Source organism: Salvelinus namaycush, unplaced genomic scaffold (assembly GCF_016432855.1).
Source record: "Salvelinus namaycush isolate Seneca unplaced genomic scaffold, SaNama_1.0 Scaffold4076, whole genome shotgun sequence".
In the NCBI taxonomy this organism is placed as follows: domain Eukaryota; kingdom Metazoa; phylum Chordata; class Actinopteri; order Salmoniformes; family Salmonidae; genus Salvelinus; species Salvelinus namaycush.
The window spans coordinates 5,001-14,964 of NW_024061093.1; the positions used below are offsets into that span (position 1 = coordinate 5,001).

Below are 9,964 nucleotides of genomic sequence, written 5' to 3' on the forward strand. Positions count from 1 at the left end.
TTAAGATATTAAAAAGTAATTGGTGATTTTTTCGACAGTGTTGCATGATGGGAATCTAGTGGTTCACTGATATAATCTAGTAAACAAAATAAACTACTTTTTCACTACTCTGTGTGCAAGTGCATTCCTAAACGGCATTTAACGCAGGTCGATGTGATATGATATTATCAGAACACAAAGTGGTTACCGTTAGCGGAAAATGTTGGCACTGGAGACACTTTTCCTCCACTAAGCAGAAGAGATACCGTGATCAAGAAGGTGGTTCACCCGGTGTGGGGCTCAGCCATTGCACTCTGGCTGTGCTGACCCCTTGCGAATTTTCCAAATGTGGGAATCCGATTGCAAAATTTATGGTAGTGCTCGTTTGAGCTTTACCCTGATGTCTTTGTTAACTTCTTGCGACTACAGGGGGTGCTGTTCCGAATTAGCATTTTGTCGTCTCCAAATTAAACTGCCTAGTACTCAATTCTTGCTCGTACAATATGCATATTATTAATTATATTGGATAGAAAACACCTTCTAGTTTCATACAACGTTGAAATTATGTCTGTGGGTGACCCAGAACTCTTTCTACAGCGAAATCCATGACAGACAGTGAAAGGTCTGAGAGCGAAGCTCTGGTTTCAGATCAGTTTTTAAGGTCTCTGTCTATCCTATGGAACGACACGAACTGCACCCGCCTTCCCCTGGATGTCAGTAACCAATGAGAAGTGGAATGGGCCTTCTAGGTAGCTCTCAGAGGTTATAAAAGACCAAGGAGTGAGAGTAGCCCCCCTTTCGACGCTCGCCCTTACGCAGGATGGGACCTCCGGACGCCATTTTCACAGGCTCGGTTATCAACTTGAAATGTATCCGTCTGTAATTTAATTCGATATAGGACTTAGAAACATCATAAGGTAGTTAATTTAACCTTTACCGAACCTCAACCCCGTATCCGGGATCACCCCCCACCCCCCACACACTGATTAGCATAGCTAGCATAGCTTCACAAGTAGATAGTAGCATCTAAATATCATTAAATCACAAGTCCAAGACACCAGATGAAAGATACAGATCTTGTGAATAAAGCCACCATTTCAGATTTTTAAAATGTTTTACAGGGAAGACAAAATATGTAAATCTATTAGCTAAACACGTTAGCAAAATACACCACTATTCTAACTCCATCAGTTTCTTACTCCTTCAGGTGCTATCACCAATTCGGCTCAACTAAGATATTGATAGCCAATAACCTATAAAAAAAACCATCAGATGACAGTCTGATAACATATTCATGGTATAGGATAGTTTTTGTTAGAAAAAAGTGCATATTTCAGGTAGAAATCACAGTTTACAATTGCACCGACCATCACAAATCGACTAGAATTACTAGATAGAGCAACGTGTATGACCAATTTACTCATCATAAAACATTTCATAAAAATAGACAAAGCATAGCAATGGAAAGACCCAGTTCTTGTGATTTCAGACCATATTTCAGATTTTCTAAGCGTTTTTCAGCGAAAACACAATAAATCGATAAGTTAGCATACTACATGTGCAAACGTTACCAGAGCATCGATTCCAGCCAAAGAGCGCTATAACGTAATCACCGCCAAAAGATATTAATTTTTTCACTAACCTTCTCAGAATTCTTCCGATGACACTCCTGTAACATCATTTTACAACATACATATACAGTTTGTTCGAAAAGGTGCATATTTAGCCATACAAAACCGTGGTTACACAATAAAAATACTAGGAAATCAAGCCTCAATATGTCTGACGTCATCTATCAGAGTGATCTAGTTTAATTGAAAGCTAATCATATACTTGACTAAAAAATACAGGGTTGACAGGAATCGAAAGACAAATTAGTTCTTAATGCAACCGCTGATTTACATTTGTAAAATTATCCTTACTTTTCAATACAGGGTTCGCCAAGTGAAGCTATACCAAACAAAATGGCGAAATATGCGTTTAAAATATTTCGACAGAACAACAATTTATCATATTAAATATTGCTTACTTTGAGCTGTTCTTCCATCATATTCTTGGGCAATGTATCCTTTCTATGTTATAAACGTCTTTTGGTCGATAGATGTCCTCTGTCCTTCGAAATATCCACTAACGATCGAACGGGACCCCAAAACGTGTCCAAAGTTTCAGAGTGCACAACAAAGAAATTCCTCAAAATCGCACTAAACGGATATAAATTGCTATAAAACGGTTTAAATTAACTACCTTATGATGTTTCTAAGTCCTATATCGAATTAAATTACAGACGGATACATTTCAAGTTGATAACCGAGCCTGTGAAAATGGCGTCCGGAGGTCCCTTCCTGCGTAAGGGCGAGCGTCGAAAGGGGGGCTACTCTCACTCCTTGGTCTTTTATAACCTCTGAGAGCTACGGAGAAGGCCCATTCCACTTCTCATTGGTTACTGACATCCAGGGGAAGGCGGGTGCAGTTCGTGTCGTTCCATAGGATAGACAGAGACCTTAAAAACTGATCTGAAACCAGAGCTTCGCTCTCAGACCTTTCACTGTCTGTCATGGATTTCGCTGTAGAAAGAGTTCTGGGTCACCCACAGACATAATTTCAACGTTGTATGAAACTAGAAGGTGTTTTCTATCCAATATAATTAATAATATGCATATTGTACGAGCAAGAATTGAGTACTAGGCAGTTTAATTTGGAGACGACAAAATGCTAATTCGGAACAGCACCCCCTGTAGTCGCAAGAAATTAAACCGTTTTATAGCAATTTATATCCGTTTAGTGCGATTTTGAGGAATTTCTTTGTTGTGCACTCTGAAACTTTGGACACGTTTTGGGGTCCCGTTCGATCGTTAGTGGATATTTCGAAGGACAGAGGACATCTATCGACCAAAAGACGTTTATAACATAGAAAGGATACATTGCCCAAGAATATGATGGAAGAACAGCTCAAAGTAAGCAATATTTAATATGATAAATTGTTGTTCTGTCGAAATATTTTAAACGCATATTTCGCCATTTTGTTTGGTATAGCTTCACTTGGCGAACCCTGTATTGAAAAGTAAGGATAATTTTAAAAATGTAAATCAGCGGTTGCATTAAGAACTAATTTGTCTTTCGATTCCTGTCAACCCTGTATTTTTTAGTCAAGTATATGATTAGCTTTCAATTAAACTAGATCACTCTGATAGATGACGTCAGACATATTGAGGCTTGATTTCCTAGTATTTTTATTGTGTAACCACGGTTTTGTATGGCTAAATATGCACCTTTTCGAACAAACTGTATATGTATGTTGTAAAATGATGTTACAGGAGTGTCATCGGAAGAATTCTGAGAAGGTTAGTGAAAAAATTAATATCTTTTGGCGGTGATTACGTTATAGCGCTCTTTGGCTGGAATCGATGCTCTGGTAACGTTTGCACATGTAGTATGCTAACTTATCGATTTATTGTGTTTTCGCTGAAAAACGCTTAGAAAATCTGAAATATGGTCTGAAATCACAAGAACTGGGTCTTTCCATTGCTATGCTTTGTCTATTTTTATGAAATGTTTTATGATGAGTAAATTGGTCATACACGTTGCTCTATCTAGTAATTCTAGTCGATTTGTGATGGTCGGTGCAATTGTAAACTGTGATTTCTACCTGAAATATGCACTTTTTTCTAACAAAAACTATCCTATACCATGAATATGTTATCAGACTGTCATCTGATGGTTTTTTTTATAGGTTATTGGCTATCAATATCTTAGTTGAGCCGAATTGGTGATAGCACCTGAAGGAGTAAGAAACTGATGGAGTTAGAATAGTGGTGTATTTTGCTAACGTGTTTAGCTAATAGATTTACATATTTTGTCTTCCCTGTAAAACATTTTAAAAATCTGAAATGGTGGCTTTATTCACAAGATCTGTATCTTTCATCTGGTGTCTTGGACTTGTGATTTAATGATATTTAGATGCTACTATCTACTTGTGAAGCTATGCTAGCTATGCTAATCAGTGTGTGGGGGGTGGGGGGTGCTCCCGGATCCGGGATTGATACTCGTGAAAGGTTAATGATAAACTGTTGCTTGGCGGCAGGCTTAAGGATGACTTGAGTCAACTGACTGTGCTTATGGAGATCTTTGAAGTCAGTTGTGAAGGAGACTTTGTGGACCAATCGAAAGGTGGAAACATTTGTTTGTAGCAAAATATTGTTGGCATTTTGTCGAAACATTATGTTGCGAAATGCAGCATTGTATTTATGCCACGCTGGTACTTCAATCAGGAGATAGTTGAGAAGCCACTCTAACCCCCCCCCCCCCCCCCCCCCCCCCCCCCCCCCCCCCCGGTCATGATGTGTCATACGCGCCCCATGCGCTTCCAATATGAAATTGTCCATACATGCGTTCCTCCTTAGCACAGAACAATGCAATAGGTTTTCAACATCCAGAGCTTTTGTGTATTTATTGTGGCTAGTAGGATAGCTGCATGGGAAACTGTTGCTGATGATGTATTTGTCAGAAGTCATTGTATTTGTCCGTTTTTTCCCACAAGGCTGAAATATTTGCCCTCGCTTAGAAATGTTTGCAAGGTTTGTTTGTATTTCATCCAACTCTCTGTGCTAAAAAGTGATGGCTACAGTATATGTAATTTCTTCCACTTTTTGAGTGAGCCAAAGTTCAAGCTGCTTATCTAATTGGTGAGAATGCAATGTCTGTTTATCAGACTCACTTTGACTTTATATGGTGTGCCAAGAGATGTACCTTCGCTTACGGCCATACCCGCCTGAATATGCCCGATCTCGTCTGATCTCGGGAGCTAAGCAGGGTCGGGCCTGGTTAGTACTTGGATGGGAGGCCGCCTGGGAATACCAGGTGCTGTAAGCCTTTTGTCCACTAGGGGGTGTGGCATTATTTCATCAGCAACACTGCCTTGTAGTAAGCATTTGATGCTGAATTGACTAAATGGAGCTTCTATGGGCTAGTCTCCCCTGCCCTTTTAATACGATCAAAGTTCCTTGTGTTGTCAGGGAGCAACTGCCTTTTATGCATAAGACAAATAAGAATATTGTTACTGAATGCAGCTTGTGTGTGCTCTGTGCTCCCTCGCCCTGTTCAAATGATCAAAGGAAATAATGCTGGTGAGGAGTGGAACTGGACTGGTGTCTGATGGCCCTGTGTTTTCCATGTTGGAATTACAACCCTTCTTTTATGGAGTAAATCAAAAGCACAAGAGAATCTGAGATGTTATCGATAATAAATCAATTGGTTTCATGCATTTGTCTGTGTGTGTGTGTGTGTCTGAATGTGATTGTATTTCGTCATATCGCAAACATTTGTGATATCAGATGGGTTAAGATATTAAAAAGTAATTGGTGATTTTTTCGACAGTGTTGCATGATGGGAATCTAGTGGTTCACTGATATAATCTAGTAAACAAAATAAACTACTTTTTCACTACTCTGTGTGCAAGTGCATTCCTAAACGGCATTTAACGCAGGTCGATGTGATATGATATTATCAGAACACAAAGTGGTTACCGTTAGCGGAAAATGTTGGCACTGGAGACACTTTTCCTCCACTAAGCAGAAGAGATACCGTGATCAAGAAGGTGGTTCACCCGGTGTGGGGCTCAGCCATTGCACTCGGGCTGTGCTGACCCCTTGCGAATTTTCCAAATGTGGGAATCCGATTGCAAAATTTATGGTAGTGCTCGTTTGAGCTTTACCCTGATGTCTTTGTTAATGATAAACTGTTGCTTGGCGGCAGGCTTAAGGATGACTTGAGTCAACTGACTGTGCTTATGGAGATCTTTGAAGTCAGTTGTGAAGGAGACTTTGTGGACCAATCGAAAGGTGGAAACATTTGTTTGTAGCAAAATATTGTTGGCATTTTGTCGAAACATTATGTTGCGAAATGCAGCATTGTATTTATGCCACGCTGGTACTTCAATCAGGAGATAGTTGAGAAGCCACTCTAACCCCCCCCCCCCCCCCCCCCCCCCCCCCCCCCCGGTCATGATGTGTCATACGCGCCCCATGCGCTTCCAATATGAAATTGTCCATACATGCGTTCCTCCTTAGCACAGAACAATGCAATAGGTTTTCAACATCCAGAGCTTTTGTGTATTTATTGTGGCTAGTAGGATAGCTGCATGGGAAACTGTTGCTGATGATGTATTTGTCAGAAGTCATTGTATTTGTCCGTTTTTTCCCACAAGGCTGAAATATGTGCCCTCGCTTAGAAATGTTTGCAAGGTTTGTTTGTATTTCATCCAACTCTCTGTGCTAAAAAGTGATGGCTACAGTATATGTAATTTCTTCCACTTTTTGAGTGAGCCAAAGTTCAAGCTGCTTATCCAATTGGTGAGAATGCAATGTCTGTTTATCAGACTCACTTTGACTTTATATGGTGTGCCAAGAGATGTACCTTCGCTTACGGCCATACCAGCCTGAATATGCCCGATCTCGTCTGATCTCGGAAGCTAAGCAGGGTCGGGCCTGGTTAGTACTTGGATGGGAGACCGCCTGGGAATACCAGGTGCTGTAAGCCTTTTGTCCACTAGGGGGTGTGGCATTATTTCATCAGCAACACTGCCTTGTAGTAAGCATTTGATGCTGAATTGACTAAATGCAGCTTCTATGGGCTAGTCTCCCCTGCCCTTTTAATACGATCAAAGTTCCTTGTGTTGTCAGGGAGCAACTGCCTTTTATGCATAAGACAAATAAGAATATTGTTACTGAATGCAGCTTGTGTGTGCTCTGTGCTCCCTCGCCCTGTTCAAATGATCAAAGGAAATAATGCTGGTGAGGAGTGGAACTGGACTGGTGTCTGATGGCCCTGTGTTTTCCATGTTGGAATTACAACCCTTCTTTTATGGAGTAAATCAAAAGCACAAGAGAATCTGAGATGTTATCGATAATAAATCAATTGGTTTCATGCATTTGTCTGTGTGTGTGTGTGTGTGTCTGAATGTGATTGTATTTCGTCATATCGCAAACATTTGTGATATCAGATGGGTTAAGATATTAAAAAGTAATTGGTGATTTTTTCGACAGTGTTGCATGATGGGAATCTAGTGGTTCACTGATATAATCTAGTAAACAAAATAAACTACTTTTTCACTACTCTGTGTGCAAGTGCATTCCTAAACGGCATTTAACGCAGGTCGATGTGATATGATATTATCAGAACACAAAGTGGTTACCGTTAGCGGAAAATGTTGGCACTGGAGACACTTTTCCTCCACTAAGCAGAAGAGATACCGTGATCAAGAAGGTGGTTCACCCGGTGTGGGGCTCAGCCATTGCACTCTGGCTGTGCTGACCCCTTGCGAATTTTCCAAATGTGGGAATCCGATTGCAAAATTTATGGTAGTGCTCGTTTGAGCTTTACCCTGATGTCTTTGTTAATGATAAACTGTTGCTTGGCGGCAGGCTTAAGGATGACTTGAGTCAACTGACTGTGCTTATGGAGATCTTTGAAGTCAGTTGTGAAGGAGACTTTGTGGACCAATCGAAAGGTGGAAACATTTGTTTGTAGCAAAATATTGTTGGCATTTTGTCGAAACATTATGTTGCGAAATGCAGCATTGTATTTATGCCACGCTGGTACTTCAATCAGGAGATAGTTGAGAAGCCACTCTAACCCCCCCCCCCGGTCATGATGTGTCATACGCGCCCCATGCGCTTCCAATATGAAATTGTCCATACATGCGTTCCTCCTTAGCACAGAACAATGCAATAGGTTTTCAACATCCAGAGCTTTTGTGTATTTATTGTGGCTAGTAGGATAGCTGCATGGGAAACTGTTGCTGATGATGTATTTGTCAGAAGTCATTGTATTTGTCCGTTTTTTCCCACAAGGCTGAAATATGTGCCCTCGCTTAGAAATGTTTGCAAGGTTTGTTTGTATTTCATCCAACTCTCTGTGCTAAAAAGTGATGGCTACAGTATATGTAATTTCTTCCACTTTTTGAGTGAGCCAAAGTTCAAGCTGCTTATCTAATTGGTGAGAATGCAATGTCTGTTTATCAGACTCACTTTGACTTTATATGGTGTGCCAAGAGATGTACCTTTGCTTACGGCCATACCAGCCTGAATATGCCCGATCTCGTCTGATCTCGGGAGCTAAGCAGGGTCGGGCCTGGTTAGTACTTGGATGGGAGACCGCCTGGGAATACCAGGTGCTGTAAGCCTTTTGTCCACTAGGGGGTGTGGCATTATTTCATCAGCAACACTGCCTTGTAGTAAGCATTTGATGCTGAATTGACTAAATGCAGCTTCTATGGGCTAGTCTCCCCTGCCCTTTTAATACGATCAAAGTTCCTTGTGTTGTCAGGGAGCAACTGCCTTTTATGCATAAGACAAATAAGAATATTGTTACTGAATGCAGCTTGTGTGTGCTCTGTGCTCCCTCGCCCTGTTCAAATGATCAAAGGAAATAATGCTGGTGAGGAGTGGAACTGGACTGGTGTCTGATGGCCCTGTGTTTTCCATGTTGGAATTACAACCCTTCTTTTATGGAGTAAATCAAAAGCACAAGAGAATCTGAGATGTTATCGATAATAAATCAATTGGTTTCATGCATTTGTCTGTGTGTGTGTGTGTGTGTCTGAATGTGATTGTATTTCGTCATATCGCAAACATTTGTGATATCAGATGGGTTAAGATATTAAAAAGTAATTGGTGATTTTTTCGACAGTGTTGCATGATGGGAATCTAGTGGTTCACTGATATAATCTAGTAAACAAAAATAAACTACTTTTTCACTACTCTGTGTGCAAGTGCATTCCTAAACGGCATTTAACGCAGGTCGATGTGATATGATATTATCAGAACACAAAGTGGTTACCGTTAGCGGAAAATGTTGGCACTGGAGACACTTGTCCTCCACTAAGCAGAAGAGATACCGTGATCAAGAAGGTGGTTCACCCGGTGTGGGGCTCAGCCATTGCACTCTGGCTGTGCTGACCCCTTGCGAATTTTCCAAATGTGGGAATCCGATTGCAAAATTTATGGTAGTGCTCGTTTGAGCTTTACCCTGATGTCTTTGTTAATGATAAACTGTTGCTTGGCGGCAGGCTTAAGGATGACTTGAGTCAACTGACTGTGCTTATGGAGATCTTTGAAGTCAGTTGTGAAGGAGACTTTGTGGACCAATCGAAAGGTGGAAACATTTGTTTGTAGCAAAATATTGTTGGCATTTTGTCGAAACATTATGTTGCGAAATGCAGCATTGTATTTATGCCACGCTGGTACTTCAATCAGGAGATAGTTGAGAAGCCACTCTAACCCCCCCCCCGGTCATGATGTGTCATACGCGCCCCATGCGCTTCCAATATGAAATTGTCCATACATGCGTTCCTCCTTAGCACAAGAACAATGCAATAGGTTTTTCAACATCCAGAGCTTTTGTGTATTTATTGTGGCTAGTAGGATAGCTGCATGGGAAACTGTTGCTGATGATGTATTTGTCAGAAGTCATTGTATTTGTCCGTTTTTTCCCACAAGGCTGAAATATGTGCCATCGCTTAGAAATGTTTGACAAGGTTTGTTTGTATTTCATCCACTCTCTGTGCTAAAAGTGATGGCTACAGTATATGTAATTTCTTCCACTTTTTGAGTGAGCCAAAGTTCAAGCTGCTTATCTAATTGGTGAGAATGCAATGTCTGTTTATCAGACTCACTTTGACTTTATATGGTGTACCAAGAGATGTACCTTCGCTTACGGCCATACCAGCCTGAATACGCCCCTTTTGGAAGTTTCAGGAAGTGAGTGAGCAGCAGGTGTTGGATTGTTTGTGAATTGTTTGTAGAGAGAAAATCGTTTTTGGTTTTGCTGGTTTATATACTTTAAGTTTGGAAGTTTGTGTGGGGAGTGTAGCTTATTTTCTTTGTAAATATTTGCGTTTTTATCCCCCAACGGCGTGAGCTGTTTGGGGGATTCTAAGTAAAATAATTGGACGGATACAATGGCTTCGACATCAAGAATACAACACAGA

At 40.7% G+C, this 9,964-nt stretch overlaps 3 non-coding genes and 4 pseudogenes across 3 annotated transcripts; all 7 read left to right on the forward strand.

Annotated features, from left to right (window-relative positions):
- Nucleotides 1–225: 225 nt before the first annotated feature.
- On the forward strand, nt 226–372 carry LOC120041115 (annotated as a pseudogene).
- A 4,357-nt stretch (nt 373–4,729) lies between these two features.
- On the forward strand, nt 4,730–4,848 carry LOC120041123. The gene has a single exon (XR_005475834.1). It is a non-coding gene; the product is annotated as a 5S ribosomal RNA (ribosomal RNA).
- A 691-nt stretch (nt 4,849–5,539) lies between these two features.
- LOC120041118 lies at nt 5,540–5,686 on the forward strand (annotated as a pseudogene).
- Nucleotides 5,687–6,394: 708 nt separating this feature from the next.
- Nucleotides 6,395–6,513, forward strand: LOC120041111. The gene has a single exon (XR_005475830.1). It is a non-coding gene; the product is annotated as a 5S ribosomal RNA (ribosomal RNA).
- Nucleotides 6,514–7,206: 693 nt separating this feature from the next.
- On the forward strand, nt 7,207–7,353 carry LOC120041116 (annotated as a pseudogene).
- Nucleotides 7,354–8,039: 686 nt separating this feature from the next.
- On the forward strand, nt 8,040–8,158 carry LOC120041121. The gene has a single exon (XR_005475832.1). It is a non-coding gene; the product is annotated as a 5S ribosomal RNA (ribosomal RNA).
- Nucleotides 8,159–8,852: 694 nt separating this feature from the next.
- On the forward strand, nt 8,853–8,999 carry LOC120041117 (annotated as a pseudogene).
- Nucleotides 9,000–9,964: the final 965 nt, after the last annotated feature.